The 20,658-nt window shown below is 42.9% G+C and overlaps 1 protein-coding gene across 1 annotated transcript in view; it reads right to left on the bottom strand.

The window, feature by feature from the left end:
- Sestd1 (SEC14 and spectrin domain containing 1) overlaps window positions 1–20,658 on the bottom strand; it is a 127,321-nt gene that overhangs the window by 73,341 nt on the left and 33,322 nt on the right. The window contains exon 2 of the mRNA XM_028762927.1: window positions 5,575–5,664. The gene's annotated coding sequence lies outside the window, so the exon portion shown is untranslated. The remainder of the gene's footprint in view (window positions 1–5,574; window positions 5,665–20,658) is intronic.

The following is a 20,658-nucleotide window of genomic DNA, read 5'->3' as shown; positions in this document are numbered from 1 at the left end:
GGGTGTTAGTGTGAATAGAAGTAAGGAGACTTCGCAGTGGTTCGATGAGAGGTCAGAAAGGGACTTTAAAGGAGAGTTGTGGGGAAGAGAGTAGAACAGAAGTGACACAGAAGTAGAAAGGAGAATTCTGGGGACTGAACGGTACAAGTGGAGACTGGGGAACAGAGCAATGAGGGAGGGGAGGAGGGAGGAGGGAAATGATTTACCAAAACTAAATATGCATAAAAATGCCATAAGAAAATCTATTACTTTGTATGCTAACTGAAATCTAAGATGGAAAAAAGAAAGACAAGATCAGAAGATACAGTTCAGTAGTAGAGCACTGGCTCAGAATATGTACAGCCCTCAGTTGAGTCCCAGCACAGAAAAAATTAAATACAGAAATGGAGCTGATATTAGGAGACCATAAGGTAAAGACTATATGGAAATTCTTCGAATTCTTTTTGGTTACCATTCTATAACCTTAAATTATTTCAAGATGAAGGCAATTTCAGTACAACTACAGTATTCATGAGTTTTCCCATATCGTTCAATGGCACACATGTACATCCACACACATCAGACAACCTGATAGAGAACAGCTCATAGTACAGTCACTGGTTGCACTACTATAAAAATGTCTCAAACAGTGTTAATATGAATAATATCATGTACACATATACACAGCTGAGAACACACAGTAAAAAATAAAGATGTTAAGAAGTCCCCATAATGTTTTGCTGAAAAAAATGAAGAAATCTAAGAAAATCTTTTAAAAATTATAAGTTGAATACACATCTTCACAAGGGAAACAGCATGTGCTTTTCCAAAGGACTGTAAGACAGACCAAGTCCCACACTTAATTTTTTAGCTGATGCAAATGTTACATTTTCCTGTCTACAGTTCTAGAGTGAAGGACATTGCTTTTGGGTTTCTCTTACTGTGGAAGCTCTCTGGGCAAACTCCATCACTGAGGAAAGTAGGACAAGGACTCAAAGCAGGAACCTGGAGGCAGGAGCTGATGCAGAGGCCATGGAAGGGTGCTATTCACTGGCTTGCTGCTGTGGCTTGCTCAACATGCTTTCTTATAGAACCCAGGATCACCTGCCCAGGGATGACATCGCCCACAATTGGCTGGGCCCTCCTACATCAATCACTAATTAGGAAAATGCAATATAGGCTTGTTCGTAGGACAATCTGGTAGGGGTATTTTCTCAAGAGTTCCCCTCTTCCCAAATGATTTTAGCTTATGTCAAGTTGACATAAAACTAGCCAGTACAGATACTGTTGTTCACAGGCTTTTACATCATGGATTGAGATGGAAATTAATACTGTAAGTAAAATAACATAAGAACCAAGTGCAGTGCTACTTTATATTTAAGGATAATAACCATCTTTTGTCCAAGTGGTTTAAAAGACATGACTCCTGACTTTAAATTCAATTCTATTAAAAACCTAATCAGTCCTGAATCTTGCTGTCTTGGTTCTAAGACCAAACCCATTATGTATAATCTTGTATCAGGAAAGAAGTTAAAGGAAACATTATCAATTTTAGCTGCCCTTCTTTCCGTTGCATATAATATAGGAGAAAATGGAATTATCTCAGTCTTAAAGTAGACATTCTTAAGTTATTAGTGACATAGCTATCCAAGTTAAAACGTCTCTGGAAAAAAAAGAATCCTACAACACAAAAATGTGAAAACCCCTGACACAGAGGTTAGCCCTGCTCTGGGAGGTCTCGTCTTCCTGACGTTTCCCGAGCTTGCTGACGACCACTTCGCACTGCTTCTTCTGTGGCTTACAGGCCTCACCTTTGCCCTCCTTGTCCTTCTATGTGTTCCTATCAGAGCTGGCATGGACAGTTAACATCCACGTTGCTCCAGCAGGGCAGGACTAAGCCCATTCCACTTATCATTGTGTTGACCAACCCCTCCCCACCCCCCAAGTCCTGAGCATTTACAGCATACAAGGAACACAATATGTATACTTTTTTAAAACCACCTTTATTTTTTTGGGGGGGGGGCGAGATGGTGCATGGCCCAGTGTACATGCTAAAGGACAATCTGTGGGAATCAGCCCTCCGCCCACTGTGTAGGTCTTACAAATGGAACCTGGGTCGAAGGGCTTACCTGATGTAAGCTCCCACTCCCTAGAGAAGCTGTTTAATGTTCAGTTATCATAAGACTTTTTTTTGCTTTTGGTAGAAATCATGAAAGTCTTTCTGTTTCAGAACAAGTGTGGATAATTAGACCTCATATGCCTAACACAGCAACAGGCCTACTTCCAGTATCATTAAACATCGGACCCTCCCTCAGAGTTGAGTTACAGAGACTGGCCAGCCTCCACATGCCAGGACAAGCATCCACGAAGCTGGCAGCCTTACTCCCACCAGAAAAATGGAGATCCAATCATGGCATAGAAATCTTGAAGTGATATTGTAGATAGTATGTAATTATATCACTTAAAACATGGCAAAGGTTTAGATTTCATTAAAACACACATTAAAGAAAACACAAGCATCTAGTGCATTTAGAAAACCAGAAGCCGATGGAGAATTTGACAGTGATCCAGTGATGTCTCCTGTCATTCCACAAGCTTCCTACAGAGCATCAGCTCCTTGGTAGCAAGCCCCTCAGCCAAGGGGGCTTCTCTCTAAGAAGACAGAGACCTAATGCTTGATGGACAACTAATTAGAGATAAGGTAGTACCATGTTATAATCCTGCATGTGTCTTACTTATAGAGGTCAAACACAAAGCCCTGATCTAAACACACATGCCCAAAATAAAGAACTAGAACACCAAACTTCTTCCTCCAAGGAAAGGCAGTGTCCCAGAAGTTAATTGAATTCTTATCTATCCTCCTATTTTTATCTCCATGTTCTCTATTAACTGGCCTCTTTTCCCTTTTTACTTTCTTCCTCTGACTTGCCCCTCTTTTCTTAGACTGAACTGCTTTTACAAGTAGAAGCCAAAGCCACCTGCATATAGTTCTGTCACAAGACCCTACAGTATACCACACTCAGTATCCATTGCCAATGTCTGTCAATACCTTGTCTGTAACTAGTTGAGATGTTTAGACTCTCAGTAGCTACATGCTATTGTTTGTGCCAAAAGAAATTCTAAGTCAGATTAAGATTACCTTGGAGTTGGGCATGGTGCCACACATCTATGATCAGAGACAGGATAAGAACTCTGGGCCACCGAGTGAGATCAAGGTTAGTCTAAGCTAAATGGAAAATGGTCTTAAAAAAATAGAAGACTATGAATTTCAGTGACACACGGTGTTATATTCTGAAATGTAAGCAACCAGGAGGGTGAGGGATGAAGAACCCAAGTAGGGACTATCCTGGGCTAATAATAAACTCCAGTACAGAGATAGTTGACTTTGTTGAAATAATATATATGGAAAATGTTATTGTCTCTTTAAGGTTCCTATAAGTACCTTTTTAAATACTCAACTCTCTCAGCATGTCTGTAAGGGAATATTCAGATCAAGTTAAATGGAGAGGGATATCCCACCCTCCACTCGGGCAGTGCCAGTCCCTGGGTTCGGGCCCTGGACTGCGTGCAAAGGGCAAGTGAGCGGGGTAGCAGCCCTCTACACTCTGTTTTCTGACTGAGAGAAGACTGGAGTTGGCCACCATGACAGCTGGCCCTGGAGCTGGAAGCCAAAACTAGAAACCCTGCTCTCCGTGTTTGTGACAGCTATTTTGTCAAAGGAACAAGAAAATTAGTTAATATAGATCTCCATTTTCATAAACTGTTGTTTTCTCTTTGCAAAACAAATAGTTTCATACAATGCTTCCTACAACAAGGTTAAGCCATTTGCAGGATGAGTGTCCTGATTTCTTTTCCTGTTTCTGTAATAAAAATACTCTTACTGAAGCAACTTCACAGAGCTTTTTTAGCTCACAGTTCAAGGTATGACAGCATGACAGAGAAGTCAAGGGGGCAAGAGCTGGCAGCATCTGGTCACGCTGCATTCTTATCTGCAAACAGCAGGGGTCACACACCCTGGGGCTACCCAGAGGGGCAGTGCTTCCCTCTCAATTTATATAATCAGGACAATCAATCCCTATAGACTTGCTCAGAAGCCTGTCTCCCAAGTAACTCTAGATTTTATCAGTTTGACAGTACTAACCATTACAACTCACAACAGAACTTTCAAAACAAAGTGTTAAGGCAAAAACTTAGGCTGCAGATGGAAGCATACCAAGACAGAGATTTTGAACAGCAGAAACCACAAGTGACTTAGACCTTAACACCTTAGAGTTATTGAGAGGGTTTTCAACAACTGTTAAAGCTAAGGACCCCTTTACATCAACTGAACCAGAATTCAGGGGCTTGGGTCTGGGCACAGGAATTAATCCAAGACCCCAAAGCTAGCCACGATGTGCTCAAAATTATTGGCCAAGTCTAAGAACTAATATATTAAACTATTCAGGGATTAACTGAGACTGGTACTCATTAGTATTATTATTTCCCATCCTAGGTACAGCTGAAAGCACATTTACCTAACACAGCATAAGGAGTTGGTGAAAGGGACAGACGACAGCCTGGTAGGGACCATGAGACCCAGGAAGCAGCCTAACATGAGCTCTGTGGAGTTTCTGTTTCATCACTGCCTCTCAGACTCCACAGTGAAAGGCTCTCAACCCAACAATACCAACAGTGGGGCTATACAACACAACCACAGCCTTTGGCAACACACAAGGAAAGACTACAGAGAGCCAAGAGTTTCACTTCCCCCACATCCCATATCCTCCCCCCCCCCACCGACCACATAGAGGTGGAGCCCACATGAAGACCACAGTAGAATCCCATCAAAGTCTGTAATGCAGCCTAGGTGCTGGGCATGGTGCGTGGCTGTGTTATGAGTAATTGGAAGTCTAAGACATCACCTGAATCCAGGAATTAGACAACCAGCCTGGCAACACAGTGAGACCTGGTCTCAAACCAAGAAACAAACAAACAAACAAAAAACCTCCAAAAATCAATTTTGAGCATGGCTAAAACAAATTTAAAAGACAAAGTTTCACCAAAGAAACAAAAGCTACAAGAAACTGAAAGGGAAGCTAGGCACAGTGGCACATGCCTATGGTGCCTACAATCTAAGAATTTAGAAGGCTAAGGCAGGAGGATCAGAACCTTGAGGTGAACTGGGATACAGAACAAGTTAAACAGACTAAACAGTAATGTTTCAAAACAATCATGAAAACAAGAGAAGCTAATGTGTAATAATAGTAGTAGTAGCACTGAAAATAACAGCTGAAAATCAAGGCTGGTTCATCACTCAGTGTCGTAATACCAGGACGGGTGAGACGTCTCAGTGAGATACTCGTGCACTACATAGAATTCTGACAGGAGGAAATCAGCCTGGTCCCAGAAGTGAGGGAACAGGGAAGAGGGGAATAAAAATGTACTAGGAGAAATCAAGACGCTTTTGATCTGGCAAGAGATACACATGCTCAGGTTCAAGAAGTTAGGGGAAACCTAAAGAGGACAGAACCCGAGACAACTGCCTCAAGCCACAACATAATTACTCTTCTGAAAACTCAGGACAAAGAACACATTCAATGAAAAATGGGATCTTACCCGGTGTTCTGAAAAACAATTCAAATGACAGCAGGCCTCTCCTCAGACACCACGGTAGGCAGAAGGAGGCAGCACAATATTTTTCAAACGCTGAAGGGAAAAAAAAAAAAAAAGGTTGTCAACCCAAAGCTACACTCAACAACAAATGTATGTTGAGCCCAAAGAAAAACTTAAGAGATTGGGAGATGACGGGAAGCTGACAAGTATGTCAACAGTGGACACAGTTTTAAAGACTGGGTCAATAAGAGTGGTGTTAACTGTACCTCATAAAGAAACACCGTGATACACAAAAGCACCAGTGAATACACTTTCTTGTCCTTGTGTTTGACAGTTAAAGCAAAATGGTTTTATGAATAGGAAATATTCTAAAGCATGGATAAGGTGGGGGTTCAGCAAAATCTTTAGGAGGCGGGACTTAGCTGGTGGAAGCAGGACACAAGGGGTTTGAAAACCACAGCTCGCCCTTCAGTTCCTGCCGCTCCGCTCGGTCTCTTGGTGACCAGGATATGAGGAGCTGCTATGGGGTGGCCCTGCTACCTGGAGCTCCTCCAGGACCTGCCTGCCACAGCAGACTAGATATATGACACCAGGAGCACAGATGAATCTTCCCTCCTCTAAGCTGTTCTGCCAGGAGGTCTGTCAAAACACAGCAAAGACTAAGAGAGGGGACCAAAGCTTCTTATCTCATCATACTGGTAAATCGGTAACAGTGTACAAGAGGTTACACACTCTGATGCTGAACACTGACAGGACCTAGAATCATCTAAGTGACAAGTTTCTGGGCATGCCTATTGGGAACTTTCTAGATTGATTTTACTAGAGAAGAAAACACACCCCTATATGTGGGCATCACTATTCTGAGGGCTGAGATCCCAGCCTGAGAGAAAGGACATAAGCTGAGGGCCAGCCGTCACCCTTCTGCTTCCTGACTGCACAGCAAATACATAAGGTATACTAATACAATTACCCTGGTTCAAGAAACAGGACCCAACTACAGCTGCCTATAACAGAGGTAACTACTGGAGATGGAGCTCAGGGCCTGAAGCCTGAAGCACACTAGACAGTCACTCTACCACTGACCCATAGGCTAACCTCATTTCTTCTTTTTAGTTTTAAGACAATATCTAAGCTAGCCCTAAACTTACTCTGTATCTCAGGCACAACTCAAAGTTAGATTCTGCCTCAGCCTCCTGAGTAAGTGAGATTATAACACACACCATCTACCCCAACATAAGCTCGCTACAGAGTAACTACAGAGGTAGGTTGAAAATAAAAGAATAAAAATATATAAATTTAAAAAATTAGTAACCAAAGGAATACAGGATGACTTCTAATAATACGCAAAGCTGACTTTGGAGCAAAGAAAATATCAGACAGAGGAGCACATTACTTAAGAGTGCTAATTCATGAAGATACAGCACATATTTAACAGCAAAGCTGGAAAACATGGGGCAGAAACAGAACTGAAAAGGTAACCAACAGACACCTGGAGACTCAGCAGACAGCTTCCCTCCATTTCTTTCTCTCCTCTCTACCACCTCACCTCTTCCACCTCTCTCCTCCTCTCCCTCTCCCCTTCCACCTCCCCCCATCGATGTCTCCCTGCTCTAGCCCCTTAAAAGCTCATAAAAAAACAGAAAATCAACAATAAAGAACCCAACAGCTCCAGATCAAGCCACAATTCCTAATCAACATTTATGTAACAATGTATCAAATAGTAGAATGTGCCTATCTTTCAAAATATTCATGGACCACATCCCAACATAAGCCCAGGCAAGCCCCAGTAAACTTGAAACAACTAAGATCAGACTGAATGTCTTCTCTGATTACAATGAAACCAAGCTAGAAATCAGAAACAATGATAACATGAAAGGGAAATAAATTTTCAACTATTTCAAAACTGAGGAGCAGTTTCTAAATAATCCCCAAGAAGATGGTGACCAAAGGAAAGGGGCAAAAGTCAAACTCATGGGATAACCTACATGGCGTAAGTTGGCCGAGATCCAACTCTCAGCTTATATATGATGTAAGAATTGGGCTCCCATTAACAAATTCCACTGAGCACATATCTTCTTACTGGTTAAGTGGAAATTGTTTATAATTGAATGGGATAAAACACATTTTTGTTTGTTTGTTTGTTTGTTTGTTTGAAGTTTACTTCTGGTGTTGGGGTGCAGTTGGGTGGCAGAAGCATACACAAGGCCCTGAGTTCAATCTTCAGCACTGCCATCTCAGTTCTTCTATGACTTGAGTCACTGAATCACGTGACATATCAGATGACCATATCTGGGTAGGCGTGTCACCAATGCTTCCCTCCAGCAGCCTGTGCTCCATGCTCAAATGTCACCAATGCAACTGAAGTAGCATGCCCGAGTCTGCACAACAGATATGCTGAACATTGAGTGCTTGTGTTCCCTCAAAAGTCCTAACTCTCAACATGACCACTGAGGCAATGGGCCTCCTGTAATGACTAGGTCATGAAGATAGAACCAGCATCCTCCTGAAAGAGATGTCCAAATCCTACAAATGTGCTGACCTACACTCCAGCCACAGCCAAGCAGAGAACGACAACAGAGGAACTCAAGTTCACTTGGGCTACAAAGTGAGCTCAAGGCCAGCCTAGGCAGCTTACTGAGGCTATCTCATGTTTTTAAACAAAAAGAGGACCAGGGTCTTGCATGTTTAAAACCATGAGTTCAGTGCTCAGTGCCACAAGAGAGATGCCAAAAAGAACTCTTCTGCTGTCCTCCAAGCAAGGCCACAACAAGATGATGCCATCTATGAATCACACCAGACATCAAACTTGACACTGCTTTATTTCAGACTTTCCTGCCTTTAGAAGGATCAGAACTACATCAGTATTGCTTACAACACCCCCAGAATACACGCTGAACAAACAAACCAGATATAAATAGCAGCCTGAACAAACAAAAACAGATGTAAATCATAAAAGTTTCTCTCCTACCAACGTTCTTTTTTCTAAAATATCTGATCTCAAGGAAGTATTAGGAGAAAAAAACAAATATCTGCTTGGATGACTCATGCTAAGATATGAGTAACTGCTGGGCTTGAATAGTTCCAAGGTACAAAAACAGCCTCACTCAAAGGACACTGTAATAGAAACTGTGTATGCAGAACAGGATCCAAGTCTGTTCATCTGCGTAAGTCAGCCGCCCCAGGGCTAACACATCCTGTCGCCCAGTCTCTGGCCTGATAGTTTTCAAGTATTTAGGATGTAAGTGGGATACAAATCCTAAATTACAAAGCCCTGACAGTACATTCCTTTTTGCTATAAACCCAGATCCTGAAAGGGCTTTGCCACCTTTCCCACAGGGAAGGTATTTAGCACAAAGCTCTTGTATGGATAAAGCCAAGACAAGCCCCACCCACATTTGTAAAATCTGCACCTATCTTCTCAGCCACCATAAAGCTCACCCCTGGCTCCTAAGTGCTTCAGGGCATCTGTGTAGATGGAATCTCCAGTCCCCAGGAGTCTGTCCTCTCTGATTAAGTAGGACTGACTGAACTGTACTTTAAGGCAACTAAGAGAAATTCTGGCTTTGGGTTCAGCTGGGTGAAGGAAACAGGTCTGCTTCCATCTGGCTAAACCCCTAAAGCTTCAAACCAGACTCAGATTCCACTCAAGTGTTTACTTCCTGTCCTAGTTTAACATCCCTTTCCTTTCCTCAGCTTGGTGGTCACATTTGTATCCACCCCTCTATCAGCTCTAAGTGCCAATTATGTGTTCCTTGGTGCTGGAGTTTTCATCTTGTGAGGGTTAAGTAGGAGGCACACATAATGTGCTGGGTTTACCTCACAGACTCTCCAACACAAGAGACAAATTCAGAAACAGCAAAGAACTTATCCTGTTAATCCAAGGCAGCTGAGACCTAAGCACCCCCCCCCATCACTCTAACAAACAGCACAGACACCTACTTGTCAAGAGAAAAGGTTACTCCGGCTAGTGTTGGAGGTTGTCCTCTACTGGACCCCACTACTTGTAAGCACAGTGGGTGAGGTAGCATGTTATGGCAGGCAAGCAGAGTAGAATTGTGCCCTCAGCACAGGAAGACAAAGAGTGTTCCCCAGTGACCCAAAGAACCCACCACTAGACTGCAGTGCTTAAGGTCCACACACCCCCAACACCACTATGCTGGGGCTCAGCTTGACACATGGGCCTTTGATGGACATGTTACATCCAAGCTTTTGTCCAGGATGCCCAGAGCTAAAAGGCAAAAGCAAAGACACCCAAACTGCAGCAAGCTGGGAAAACAGACTCGCTCTTGTTTTAAGCAATGAGAAAAAGGAGAGGAAGGCAATGGAACACGGCTGAGCCAGTTATTGATGATGCTATTGAACAGTAGAAGGTATCAGATCCAAGTGCTGACTGGCAACAGTCGCACCAGCTGGAGAACTCGATGCAGGAGAACTTCTACAAGTCGTCATTATTGCTAATCATGGTTATATATGCAAAGAGCTTTCATTTCATGCCTAATTATTATGCAAAATAATAAATCTGCATGTTATAAACTATGTCAGACTGCTGTGTTTTGAGCTTTACTTTATATAACCACAAACTGTGCTTCCAGCCCTCTCCTGGCAGCTTCCTTCTTGGTCAATTACAAAGCTTCGAAGCAGCAGGGCCACTCCCTAAGTCCCTAAGAATCCCCAGTCACCATGCTTGCCAGTTCAGGAGTCAGCAATATGGAATTCGAATGCTCGGCTGGTATGCCCTACAGGTACAGTATTTTAGTCTTTCCCAAGTTATTCCTCACCTCAACAGTTTCCCGTCACTTCCCAATTCATGGAGAACAAATGGGTTCTGAACAAGTAACATCCAAACCAAAGCTTTGCTTGCTTGTTTGTCTGAGATAGGAGGATCTCACTGTATAGGCCAAGCTAGCCTTAACACAGCCGTAACTCACTATGCCTCTCCAGCTCCCCTTGAACTCAGCGGCAATTCTCTTGTCTCAGTCTCCCAAGTATCAGGATTATAGGCATAACCAAATCCTAAACTCTTTAATACCTCAGTTTCAAAAGATTCTCTAATTCATAACAAAAGAAATTGTCAAAGGATAGACAAAGATCAAATAATTTGGTTACACAGCCAATGCTATAATACCACTCTTCTCAGATATCCCTGATCAAACAAACTAGTACCTCCAAGGAGGGAAATTCAGCAATATTTCCAAAGAGAAGAACTGCAAGTATCAAGGATCTCCTTCTTGATGGCTAATCTTGGTTGTCTACTTGACTATATCTAGAATCAACTAAAGCACAAGCCATCTCGACAATGCTGTAATGGATTTTTCTTAACCCGGTTATGAGAAGCAAGAACACTCAACCTCACTCCAGGCCACACATTCTGGTAGAAGCCCACATAAAAGGACATGAAAGAAGGAAACTTTTTGCCTACTTGCTCTCACTCTTGATAGCAAGTTCATCTCTCCTATGGCTGTAGTTCCCCTTCCACATATTAGAACCAACTTTTTGTGGATTCTAGCATAGACTGAAGACCAGCAGCTCTCCAGGAATCCTTCAGGCTTTTGAGTATTTGAGTGTTAGAATGCTCAGACATACAGTGCCATGTACTGAGTAACTATGAGACAGCCACTGTTGGGCTGCCCAGACTGCAGCCTGTAAACCAATCTGAAATCCCCTTTGAATGCTGTGTTCATTCTCTCAGCTCTGCTCCTTTAAAGAACTCGAACTAAAGGAGACCTGAAATCCAGTTTCTGGAAATATTCTTACAAGTACCTTCCCTCTCCATTATCTGTGAAATAACAAAACAAAGCAAACAAAAGGAATTGATCATGGTATTATTCTGACATCCAAAAAGAGTACAAATTTTAATAATAGTAAGCACTTATCCTGCATCAGAGTCAGGGCAGATGTTCCCCTAAGCTTCACACGTTTTCTCATTTAATCCTACCACAACTCCTGGGAGGTGGGTACGGAGGCGGGGGGGCGGGGGGGGGAGGCCAGGAAAAGGTAATCCAAGGTCACATTGCTGGGGCAGAGCTAGGGTTGGACCTAGATGACCAAGCTCCCACATCTACTCTCTCAACCACTATAACTTACGAAATCACCCAAATGTTTATTACATGACAAGGCTTACATAAAGTACGTGGAATGTTTACAGAAATATCAAGATTTGTCGAAGATACACCCATAGCATGGTTGTGATGAGGAAAGTATCAGACACACACATTTGGACGAGTTCTCACTTCAAACTATTAGAGTCATCCACAATTACAAGGCCAAGCTAAAAGAAAAGTATTAATGCAATGTAGTATTCTGGAAGGGATCATGGGCCAGAAAAGCGGTAGTAAATGGGGAAGCGATGATGCCTAAATAAAGTCTGGAGTTTAGTCACCAGTGACATGCCAATGTTGGTTTGGTTTTGACTAATCCACCGTTGTAAGATAAGTTCAGGGGAAAGTGAAACTCAGTGATGTGAATGAGAGGGACACCATGTACAATATAGTGGCTGGGGATATGTAGCCCAGTGTCAAAGCACTTACCCACATAAGGCAACACTTGTATTGCATGAGATGCTGAGTTTGACCCCAGCAGCAAACACACACACACACACACACACACACACACACACTTCTCATACACATAAATGCACACACATTTTTAAAAGACAATTGTAAAAGGGTGGCATACACTTGTAGTCTCAGCTGTGTGGTAGTCTAAGGCAGGAAAATCATGTGAACGAAGTGTAGCTCATAGTTAACACAGCAATATGGCAAAGTGTATCTATAAAAAAATATACATACATAATTCAATAATCTTGGTCCTTGAGAGGTGGAGGCAGTGCAATCAGGAGTTTAATGTCATCTTCAGCTGTACAGAGTTCCAGAATAGCCTGGGCTACAAGAGACCTTGCCTCCAAAGAAAGCAGCAAAAGGGACAGGACAGGAAGAGAGGGGAAGAGAAAAAATGGAGAAACAGAGGGGGGAGGGGGAAGAAGAGAAGAAGAGAGAGGAGAGGTAAGAAGAGAGAATGGGCGGGGGAGGAGAACAAAGCTCTTCATGCACCGGCATGAGGAAAAATAAGCCAAGGTTCAGCCAGTGTGCGCACTGTACTGGAAGACTGTGGGAATAGAGTCTGAGGTGTCCTTAATGTGAAAAGGGTAAGAAACCACACATGATAAAACATGTACTTCTGGAAGGGCACAGGAACCTACTAAGACTGGCAGCTTCACAGGACAGTGTTCAGGGAACAAGAATAAAAGTAAGTCTTCAGGTGTCTTCTTGCCTCTTATAAGCGGAAGTCCACGCATGCATTACCTATTCAAAGCACAACTAACTTTTATAACGAGTGGGAAAGACAAGGAAACTCAGAGATTAAAGGAAGCCCTGTCTCCTCTACTATCTGTTGAGACTCTTCCCACCAACATCACTTCTCCTTAAATGTCCTTGGAGCCTAACTGCTTGCCGATCCAGCATATTCTCAGCTTCTTCTTCAAACTGGCCTCTCTCCCTGAAAAAAATCTAAACTTAAAAGCCACCCACCTTTTGTGTTTTTTAGCACACCGTGTATCTTATCTACTCCAGGGACAGCAAGCACCAACGCTCATGCTGTCTGGACTCCCACCCATGGCAACAAGCCCTGCTCAGAGCTCCTACTGCCAAGCTGACCTGTGAAACAAGGCCTATATACCCTATCTGGCCCCTGATATATGAGTCTGTCTGCCTTCATGTCCTCATGCCTTCATGTCCGTGGAGGTCATGTGTATGTATTTATACCACATGCTATAAACTATTAAAGCTGTAAAGCAGGGAACCAAGGCTGGGGCTGAGACAAAGGCTACAGGTTGTTCAGCAGGAGACCTACTGAGTCACCCTGGGGTGAGTTTCAAATACAGCTTTGGCTTTTGGGGCCAGTATAAGAGTTTGGAAACCTAGTCCACAGAGAAGACTTTGTGAAGGAGACTTCTTATATGAAGCAAAGCAACCTCTACAGAATAACTGAGAAAATGATGCACAGTCACACCTTCAAAGGGTGCCATTGTTCCTGTTGGTGCTCCTCAGGAGGCTGGTGACACTTTACCAAAGCCCAGTTCAGCACCCTGATCTGGGGACAGACAGGAACTCTGAGAGCCCTAGGTCAGTACACTTGGCACTCTCATCCCTTGCCTCCAGTTAAAGGATAAGCTCTATGGAGTCCCGCCTCTTCTACCCAGACTCCCAATGCATTTGGCATTCTCAAAAAAAAAAAAAAAATTAAAAAGACTTACTCAATGTCAGTGAAAATCCACATGGTGCAACTGACCTCCCTCTGGCAAAAGCTTCCTCTAACCTAAGCACTGCAAGTTCCACCGTCTTTAAGTAGAAGCTGAAGCTCCCCAGTTTCCCAATCCCTGTGTGGGATTATTAGACATCAATTTCACTTGTGATCTTCCAGTACCATTTTTAGTTTTGCATATCCCTCACTCAAAGCATGCCAAGATATCCAATCAATGAAGCTGAAAGAGAAGCAAACAGTCCAGCGATCCCTATTTAAAGGAAAAACAGTATTACCATCTTTCGAGAATATAATCAATAGCTCTTTACAAACAGCTGACAAGGCCAGGCTCCTTTTTAAATGACTCTGCAAGTCCAGAGAAGACAGGGAATTCTAATGCAGATTCTCTCAGCTTCTTTCCAAGAAACTGCAGTTTCTGCAAATCCTGAATTTTGAGAGACTTGTCCTGCCTGGGTCTTAACATACATACACCCCCCCACAGTCACAGAACACTGGGCTTCCTTTTAGGGCCTCTACCCCCCACGTTCTCTACCTGAGCAAACTGGAAATGGAATGAGTACTGAGTAATAAATTATGTAGGTAAAACAATCATGGGCAAAACAAAGTATTGAGAAAAAAAAAAGGCCACTCTCAAGCACAGACATTAGGACACATTAACAATTCTCTATCTGTATTTTATTCATGGAACTCATTAATAAATAAGCAGTCTCCTTCGACCCTGGATGGGCTGTTTGTACATCAGTATTTCAGTGTGCAGGGCACTACACTTAACTCCCTGTACTGAGGGCCCACTATCCCCCACCACAAGAAGGGGCGAGTGTAATGAATGAAGACCTGGCCAGGAACTGTCAGGTGGGGACGAGATCAGCTCTTTTGCTACCGATCTGAGCAGGTAGGCCAATGGTTAGCAACTCTGACAGTCTCCATCTCTGACTTAGGCCTACAGTTCATTTTATTGATCCAAATCACCTGGTTGGTCACTAATTGTTTGCAAAAAGAGGGAGAAAAAAAACAAAAAGAGAAGAGAAAGTATTCAAATACCAACAAGAGGCCAGTCACCACAATAATCGTCTTCCTCAAGACTAACCTATATAATAGGTGTTGTCATCCCCTTTTACTGAGAGAAGCTCACTTGTCTGAAATCAAATAGATAACAGGTAACAGATGATAGATAACACAAGGCTAACTAACCCAGGTCTCTGCACTCTACGACTTTCCTCTGCTTTCCTGCCTCAAAAGACTCGAGTATTTGGAAAGACCTGCCTGCCAAAATTAAATAGATAGCCTTGGAGATTTTACAAATCCTTCCAACTCAGTGGAAGCCAGCCAAGCACCATCACTCTGTCCCCTTAAGTTTGTTCTTACTAAGCTACAGCATGATCACAACAGCCACAGTAACAAATTATATCTGAAAAGCATGTGGCAGTTTATTACTAGGAAACTTTTTTTTCTTCTTTACTTCAATTTTTTTTTTTTGGGGGGGGGTTAAAGACAACTTGTTCTTGGGTCTCGCTCCACACCAGGTGGGTCTCAGGGATCGAACTCAGGACATCAGGCTTGCCATCAAGCACCTCCTCCCACTGAAAACTCTTACCAAGCCCAATTATTTTTTTTTCATGAGACATGGTCTCACATATGCCAAGCTGGCTTCAAACTCCCTCTACAGCCAAGGACAAGAGTTCTGATCTTTAACCTTTCCCAAATGCTGGGTATTACAGGCATGTCTTCCACTCCTGTTTATGTAGTACAGGGGCTTGACAAGGGGTTTCACATACATTAAGCAAACTACACTTTTTCCTGTCTTTTTCACTTTTATTAGATGCAACTACTTGGCTTTCTCATATTATGACCCCATATTTCACTTAACATTTCCAGAGCCTGTGAGTATAAATTATCAAATTGCATAAGATAGTGGAATTAGAATAAGAAGGGTAAGAACCCCACCTATGATTCACAGCCAGTAAACAGACGTGTAGGGCTTACACTATCATTCTCTATGAGAAAAGCCACTATGACCCTACATATACTGACTTAGTTAATCATCTACCTTTGTCAACTCATAAAGTGTAACAGAAAACAAGTACAGGAATCTGATAGTACAGAAAGAATGGGGAAAATCAGAAAGGTCATCTCAGGGTGCTCTGTTCCCCACAGGTGTCAGGTGATAGCTAATGCATACTGACAAGACAAGCAGTGTTTTCTGCCCCAGAGCTCAGAAACAGGGAAAGTGTCCCACTTATCTCTGAAGGCTCTGTTTAATCTGGATGCCAAAATCCATCCGGCAAGGACAAATTGAAAAGGGAATATAAACATTGTATTTATCCTGTGTGACTACAGATTCAGAAGTCTTAATATATTCAAGTGAAAAGCAGAAGGATCCATGAACTATGATACCATCGGGAAGAAAGCCTCCCGTGAATGCAATGCTCTGTATGTGTGTGGTGGGCCATGGGAATGTGTGTACATGCACACACAAGTGCAAAGATACAGGTATAGAAATGGGAATGACACTGTTTACAAGGATGGCTGCAGGGACAAGGGGAAGTAAAGAGACAAGAAGTAAGGGAAGACACTCCCAGGATTCTTTCAGTTTTTATAGCTAGCATGTTCCATGTCTGATAAATAAAACTACATGTCAAAAGCAGGGTCTAACTATTCATTTCCTGCAGCTGCTCTAGTTAGGACAGCCAACACTAATTCTTTTTACTCACTCACACGCTCATTCACTCAATCAACAGATACCCAGGGTCCAAGTACTCCAAGTGTCTACTGGGTAACAGTAGAAACAAGCAGACCAGAGACCAGGTTCTTAAACAGACCACTTACTTGCATAAGACATGGTGCCGAGAGAGCTGAGTCAATTTCTAATCTTTATCTATGCCAGATTCTCTAAATCTCATTCTTTTAAAAAAAATTATCTTTTTTCTCATTAATAAATGTATTTGCACTCATTTATTTGACAAATGTCAGTCCCTGCCTACGTGTCAGGTACCACACTGTGCAATGGATTTGCCATGAAGAATAAATCTATATGGGCCCCACCTAGCTTCTACAGAGTTGGAAATTCTCCACACATTAGAATTTTAATGGGTGCATAAAAGCTTCAAAGTGAAACTGCACCCTCCAAACTAAAATTCAATTCAAGTTTAACCCAGAGAAATATGATTATTTTTGTACAAATCATTTAATTATTTTAGCCCTAGAGGGAATAAATTAATGGGAAAATAGAAGCCACATGAACAAGGACTGTAGGATCAGGTAAGGATGAAGAAATAGATACTCTGTTTCCGCATCTAAAATAAAGTAACCATAACTTCCCTCCATTAGGATGGCAGGAAACAATTTATCTTTAAAAGCATAACAAAATCTGGTAACAAAGCAGTAAGCTCATACACTTGCTTCCTTATATCTGGCTTAAGTTTTCCCCCAGTTTTGCCATTCATTAACCAAGCAAAATGGAACATCTGCATGCCTCATCGAGCAGAAGAATGCAGGAAGTAAAGTCAAAAGACAGACTCTGTCTCTAAGAGTAAAGTTTAAAAACAACTAAATCATAGGCTCTTTCTGCACCTACAAGTAAACCTCATAAAGTCTACCTTCTAGAACAATTTAGAGATTAAATATAAAAATACCCATGCAGGCATAAACTATAAACATTCTCCAAAGGAAAATATGCAAATACTAATAGAAACATAAGAAGGTGAAATGCAAATAAAAACTACCTCACTTGACGCCCATTAGGATTGACAGGGCTCATCAAATAAAACAAATATTAGCAGTGAAAATATAGAAAAGGGGAAACCTCGGGTCAGGGGTGGAGGTGTAGCTTAGCTGGTAAAATGCCTGCATGTGTAAGATTCTGAGCATCATCACCAACACCACATCAAAAATAAATTAAAGAAAATAGAAACTTCACACATTAGTGGTGAGACTACCAATGTACAGCATCTACGGGAAACAGTTTAATGGTCCCTCGAAACACTGTCTTCACCATGTGACCAGGAATTCCGCACAGAGGTATAGTCCCAAAAGAAATTAAAATATATACATAAAATATCTGAAAATGAGTATGTACCACAGCATTACAGAAAATAGTCATATAAAATAACATCACATCAGCTGAATTAATAGATTTCGGTATATCCATACAGTGGAATATTATTCTGTGATAAAAATGGTATACTACAATATAGATGAACACTGATGACAGGCTAAGGAATTAAAGACCACATAGGGCATGCCCAAAGAAGACAGACAAATCCACAGAGACAAGGAACAGTTATGTTTGCCTAGAACTGGCTGTGATGTTTACATAATCTCACGAATAGACAAAACTACAAAACTGTCCACTATAAGAATGAATTCTAGGGCTGGAGAGATGGCTCAGCAGTTAAGAGCACTGACTGCTCTTCCAGAGGTCATGAGTTTAATTCCCAACAACCACATGGTGGCTCATAACCATCTGTAACAGAATCTAACACCCTCTTCTGGTGTGTCTGAAGAAAGTGACAGTGTACTGAGTACAGATATACAATAAATAAATATTTTTTTTTAAAAAAAGTGAATTCTATGGCATGAGATAGATCTCAAATAAGCCTACTACAGAAATCTAAGTTTCTCTTCCTTTTATTTGAAATGCCCTGCTTTTCTATTCTCATTCGGTCTCTGCTACTGTAATACAACACTGACCAAAACCAACTTGGGGAGGAAAGGATTTACTTCACTTTACAAGGTCTAATTCACCAGCAATTCCCTTCCAGCAGGGTAATCAGGGCAGGAACTCAAGGCAGGAACTGAAGCAGAAGCCAGTTGTTCTGTTTGCTTTCTTATGTAAGCCAAGACCACCAGCTCAGAAACAGAACCAGCCCACAGTGGCCTGGGCCCTCCCACGTGTATTATTAATCAAAAACTGCCTCCCACAGACATACAGTACAACAATCTGATAGAGGCAATTCCTTAAATGAGATTCCCTCTTCCCAGGTAAGTCCAGTTAACAAAACTAACCAGTACACTAGTAAACAGCCTACTTTCCCCCAGAGATTACTGTTTGCTTTCAAACGCAAAAAAAAAAAAAAAAAAAAAAAAAAAGCTTTGGAAGTAGGAGTGAATGGTGTTTTTAATAAAGTGAACTTATTCCAAAGAAACTGTACGAATCTGCTATAATCTTGATTCTTTAAAAAAAAAAATCAAACTTACTCAATTGTGTTTCTCCTGAGAGAATCCTTACAGAATACATATGTGTATACATATACATACACCAAAATGGGATTTTTTTTCTGGTTGTTTTTTTTTCAGACACACCATTAGTTAAGAGTGCCTGTTTAAAATACCTTTAGGCACCTGCCAATCAACTGAAACCCAGGTAGACCTTACTTTCTGTCCTTGTATGTTCTGCATTCTGCTTTAAAATGTCTGGGTCCAACACTGCATCCTAGTATCTTCCATAGACCAAGGCTCGTTCACAGTGGTTAAAACGCTGGTAAACTTTAAATGCATAGAGTAGGGTCAACTTTTAAGGTTAAATTGATCTGGAATGTCTGAATACATATTCAGCAAAATGGTTTCCTGGAATTCTGGATATAAAAGCAATCAATAGAGATGTGCAAATGCTTAGCAATTCCTTTGGAGGTCTGTTGTTATCATTGTGACAGGGCAAAGGCAGCCTCCAAGTTCTGTCCACAAGAAAGTATTATGTGTAAAGGCTTCCTGGTTCTCGAACAAAGAAAGTATTTTATTGCCTAAAGCAAAGGGAAGATATTTTCCTTCTATTTAGTATTGTTATACTAAAATAGCATACCAATGAACCTAGCTAGGTGTGACAAGTCTCAAGGTTTGTAAACAAAGATAAACTGTTCTTTATTGTGATTTCTTCCTTGATGGGGGTAAATCTATCCCCCTAAAAAAAATAAAAATGATTCAACCAGAGAAAACCACAGGGATTTTCCAACATGAGGGTACCCTGAGTGACAATTTTAATGTAAGAGTTTGTCAAAATGCTGGCAGGCATGGTGGGTTATGCTGGATACAGACAAAACCTGAAGACAGCTAGGACCTGTCAAACCGCAGCTGTCTAGTTATTCCCACAGCAGAATTCCCAACTTGTCTGGGTGAGGGCCATGTATGAGAAGGTGTCAAAGCCTGGAGAGTCAAAGGGCTGTCAGTGTCTGCATGCCCCAGCCACAGTCAGGGTGAATCCCACCATCTCCTCCAGAGCCGGGCAGACTGCGACTGTCCTTTCTAAGGGACACTGGATAACGCAGGTCCCCGCGTCCTGGCCAAGTATCTCCGGCCTCTCTTTGTGGCTGTCTATGACTAGAGGGCTGTGACCCGCCCGCAGGCCCCGGAGAAGCCGAGCCCTACGGGCAACCCCGGAGCTCGGGCCCAGCAGCCCGCGTCCCCGCACCGGCAGCTACCGGCACACACAAAGGAGCGGGCCGGGATGCGGGGGCGCGGGGGACTTGCCCGGGATGCTCGCACGCGGGGAAAGGGGACCCCATGAATCCAGGCTGACACTCAAACCTGTTGCTGGATTCGGGGCCCAGGGACCCCGCCAGGGCGCGGGCGCGACGGATGCGGGCCGAGGCCGAGGCAGCGGGAGCGGGGAGGGCCCGCGGGGCTCGCACCTCGGGCGCTTTGTCTACGGCGGGCGCGGACCAGCCGGCGGCGTAGCGGACTGAGGGGACCGCGGCCCCCCTCCCGCCCTCGCCACGCGCGTCCCTGTCCCGCGCGGCTTGCGCCCCCCGCCCCGCGCGGCCGCACTCACCTGGCTGGCGCGGGCCGGGCTGGCGGGCGTTGGGGACGACGCGGGGACGCCGGCGCGGCGGGCGG

The sequence above is a fragment of the Grammomys surdaster genome, unplaced genomic scaffold (genome assembly GCF_004785775.1).
Source record: "Grammomys surdaster isolate TR1022 unplaced genomic scaffold, NIH_TR_1.0 136, whole genome shotgun sequence".
NCBI lineage: Eukaryota > Metazoa > Chordata > Mammalia > Rodentia > Muridae > Grammomys > Grammomys surdaster.
Note: the sequence above shows the minus strand (reverse complement) of the source record. Positions and strands in the feature narration are given on the sequence as shown.